Here is a 3,975-nt window from a genome sequence, read left to right on the forward strand (position 1 = left end):
CTGTCGGAAGAAATACTCTTCAGAGATCCACAGTTCTTTTATATCATAATGTAGGAAAACTACTATGTTCTTTAATGAAACATCTGAAATTCCAAAGTTTCTATTTACAATAGAAAACAAGCAACATTATTTTCTATTTCGTTCACCTTTTCTCCCTTAAGTTGTTCGACTTATAACTTATATGACTCATGTAAGTCATATGACTTATATGACTCCATATAAATATAGGCAATTCTTTTGCTACATTAGTGAAAGAGCGGAACTACACCGGCCGACTCCATCTTGTTCTGTGTCCTCCACCTTGAGTGACTATGTCCCCGACATGGTCCCTTTCCGGGAAAATCACAGAAACCTCAGACCACACCTCCTCCCCTTGAGTAACCTCCCGCTCACCCGTTCAAACTTCCCGATCAAAACATGCCCTGCGACCTGCGTAATGGGACTCTGACCCTTCCCCAGCCAATCGGCTGAGGCCACGACCCTTCCCCAGCCAATTGGCTGAGGCCACGACCCTTCCCCAGCCAATCGGCTGAGGCCACGACCCTTCCCCAGCCAATTGGCTGAGGCCACGACCCTTCCCCAGCCAATCGGCTGAGGCCACAGCCATTACCTCACCAACTGACCCTAGACCCCCTATAAAACCTTTGTGCTTTTGAAACTCGCTGGCTCTCTCCGGCATCTCACCGCTGCGTTGTGCAGGTAGGGGATTGAGCTCGAGCTAGCTCGAATAAAGGCTCTTTGCTTTTGCATCAGACTCAGCTCCCTGGTGGTCTTTGGGGATCACGAATTCTGGGCATAACATTAGGAATTGCAGTTTCACTGGCTAAAGAGAAATAAGTCATAGAACTCATTCACATAGTGTATTTTTGTAACTTTGGAGTTGCTATTGGCTAACCTTCATCAAAATCTATTAGTGTTCGCTTCAGCAGCACATATACTATAATTGAAATGATACAGAGAAGATTAGCATGGCCCCTGTGCAAGGATGACATTCAAATTCGTGAAGGGTTCCATATTTAAGAAAAAAAATCTGTTAGTTAAAAATAGTGTTGTACATAGGAAGTCAAATTTTGGAGGCTCTTATATGTTTGAATAAAGTAATGTTGAAATTAGATGGATACGTCAACATAAATCTTTAAAAATATCTTCAGAATCTATTAGTATAATCTTGATATTAAAATTATTACAATAAAATCAGGATCTTCAGTTTCTGAGAGCTTTCAAATTCATAAAATACTTCCGTATACAGCTTTTTAGAGGCAGGAACTATTTCATTGGCTTTTATCCCTTGAACACAGAAATTGTCAGATATAGCTCAATAAGTGTCTTAAGTAAATATTTATCTTTTGTTGTTCTCTTTGCCCCAAGTGCAAATCCCCTTTTTATACTTGGGGAATTATTCACCACATGCATCTTTGACAGAAGCCCTAAAGTCACGTGCTCTATATCCCACCTTCCTTTTCAGCTATGGCACAGGAGCATGTTGTGGGCTCAGCTAATTAGCTGTATCCTCTCAACTTTGTATCAGGAACTAGTGACACAAAAGGGCAGGAGGGGTGAAGAATATACTGTGACATTGGCAGCAGCATCCTGTTCTATGGCATTGGTAGAAGTAGAGCCAGTGTGGCATATGGCATCCAGTGCCAAGAGGTGGGTGGCTGTGTGGGTGGTGGCATCCAATGTTCACCACCGGTGGGAATAGGATCCTCATGGCCCATAGGTCCCTGGTCTTACTTGTGCCTAGTATCCTTTGTACTTTCCCCCTTTCAGATTGTGGTGCTCTAGTTTTCCTGGCAATTCTCTTAGCTATATAAAATCCTTTCAATAAATTACTTTTTGCCAAAATTAGAGCCAGTTTCTGTTACTGGTATTAATAACCCTGACCAATAAAATATAGAATCAAATTACATATCCTTATGACCTTATAAAGATAGGTTTTCTTTTTTTAATTTTTTTAACGTTTATTTATTTTTGAGAGACTGAGAGAGACAGAGTGTGAATGGGGGAGGGGCAGAGAGAGAGAGACAGAGAGAGAGACAGAGAGAGGGAAAATCCAAAGCAGGCTCCAGGCTCCAAGCAGTCAGCACAGAGCCCAATGCAGGGCTCAAACCCACAAACTTCAAGATCATGACCTGAGCTGAAGTCAGACATTTAACTGACTGAACCACCTAGGCACCCCTAAAGATACGTTTCCTGAATAGTGTTTACATATTGGGAAACAAAGATTAAGAGACATTAATTAACTTGGCTAAGATCAAACATTTAGAAAGAACTAAGAGCCAGGATTCAAATATAACTGCTCTAAGTCCAGGGCTTTTTCTTTTTATCATAGTGTGGCTACATGCTAAGCAATACTTTTTCATTTTACTAAGCACACAGGAAACTTACGTTTCACAGCCTCTCTTGTCATTAATTGGGGCCAAGTGACCGATTTATGGACAATGAGTGAAGGTGATGCTTGCCCCTTCCAGTGTTGGCCACGAAACTGTCTCCTCAATCTTGTACGTACTCTCTAAAGGGAAAACCTTAGGGTTTTTTTTTCCCCATATGTAATGAAAAACCCATTTCTTCCCTATTATATGCTTCTCTTTTATGAGTCTCCTTTATTATTCATACAGAACAATTTACTTCTGACACTTCTGGTCGTTAAATATGTGGAGGTTTTCCCAATATCAGGCAAATTCTCTGTGACACCAGATGAGTGTCTTACAATTTGTCAGTTCTGACTCTATGTATGTGGAGATAGCATCAGATCTCACAGGCAAAGTCCTCAGTCCAAGACTTCTCCCCCCTCTACCTTCAGATACAGGTTGCAAGCCCAGGGTTATCACCTGTGATTCTGACCAACCAGCCATAGATCAGAGGTCCCAATACCTCTCTCCTTGGGTTTGATTAATTTGCTAGTACCATTCACAAAACTCAGAGAAACCCTTCCTTGTGTTTACTAGTTTATTAAAGGATGTGATAAAGTGTATAAATAGTCAGATGAAGAGATGCACAGAGTGAGGTGTGAGAATGTCTGAGCACAGGAGCTTCTATCCCCATGGAGTTGGGGTGTATCACTAACCCCATGTGGTTTTTGCCAGCCTGGAAACTTTCTGAACCCCACACTATAAAGATTTTATGGAGGCTTTCTCACATAAGCATGATCAATTATTAACTCCATTTCCAGCCTTTCTCCTCTCTCTAAAGAAGGCAGAGGGTGTGTGTGTGTGGGGGGGGTGTGCAGTGAAAATTCTAAGCTTCTAATCATGGCTTGGTCATGACCACCATCCAGAAGCCATCTACGAGCCCACCCAGGGTTGCCTCACTAGAACAAAAAATGCTCCCAGTGTTCTTATCACTTTACAAGAGTTTTAGGAGTCTTGTGTCAGGGAGAGGGTCAAAGATAAATATTACAACAAGAGATGCACCTAGTGTTCTTATCACTTAGGAAATTACAAGGGTTTTAGGAGCTCTTTGCCAGGAATTGGGGGTGGAGTCCAATATACGTATTTTTTATTACCTCACATTCTCTTTCTGTTCAAGTGGCTTAAAGTATGATTGAAGACCCTAACCAAGAAAGGAATCCAAAACTGAGTCATTATTTGGAGTAGAGTTACCTGAAAGAGCTACCTGGGGCACATTATGAACTGGAGACCAATTTTTGTTGTGTTCTGCTCCTCTTATTTGAAGGTTTATTGTCAAAGAGGCAAGTTAACTCTTTTTTAAAAAAATTTTTTCTTAATGATTTATTTATTTTTGAGCGACCAAGAGAGAGAGAGAGAGAGAGAGAGAGAGGAGAGAGAGAGAGAGAGCATGAGCAGGGGAAGGAGAGAGAGAGAGAAAGCGTGCACTCACATGGGGGAGGGGCAGAGAGCGAGGGAGGCACAGAATCTGAAGCAGGCTCCAGGCTTTGAACTGTCAGCACAGAGCCTGATGTGGGGCTCGAACTTGTGAACTGTGAGATCATGACCTGAGCTGAAGTCAGATGCT

The 3,975-nt window shown here is 42.0% G+C and overlaps 1 non-coding gene across 1 annotated transcript; it reads left to right on the top strand.

Annotated features, from left to right (window-relative positions):
• The first annotated feature begins 913 nt into the window (after positions 1-913).
• LOC125164987 (U6 spliceosomal RNA) lies at positions 914-1,020 on the top strand. The gene has a single exon (XR_007151896.1). It is a non-coding gene; the product is annotated as a U6 spliceosomal RNA (small nuclear RNA).
• Positions 1,021-3,975: the final 2,955 nt, after the last annotated feature.

The sequence above is a fragment of the Prionailurus viverrinus genome, chromosome B1, assembly GCF_022837055.1.
Source record: "Prionailurus viverrinus isolate Anna chromosome B1, UM_Priviv_1.0, whole genome shotgun sequence".
Taxonomy (NCBI): Eukaryota; Metazoa; Chordata; class Mammalia; order Carnivora; family Felidae; genus Prionailurus; species Prionailurus viverrinus.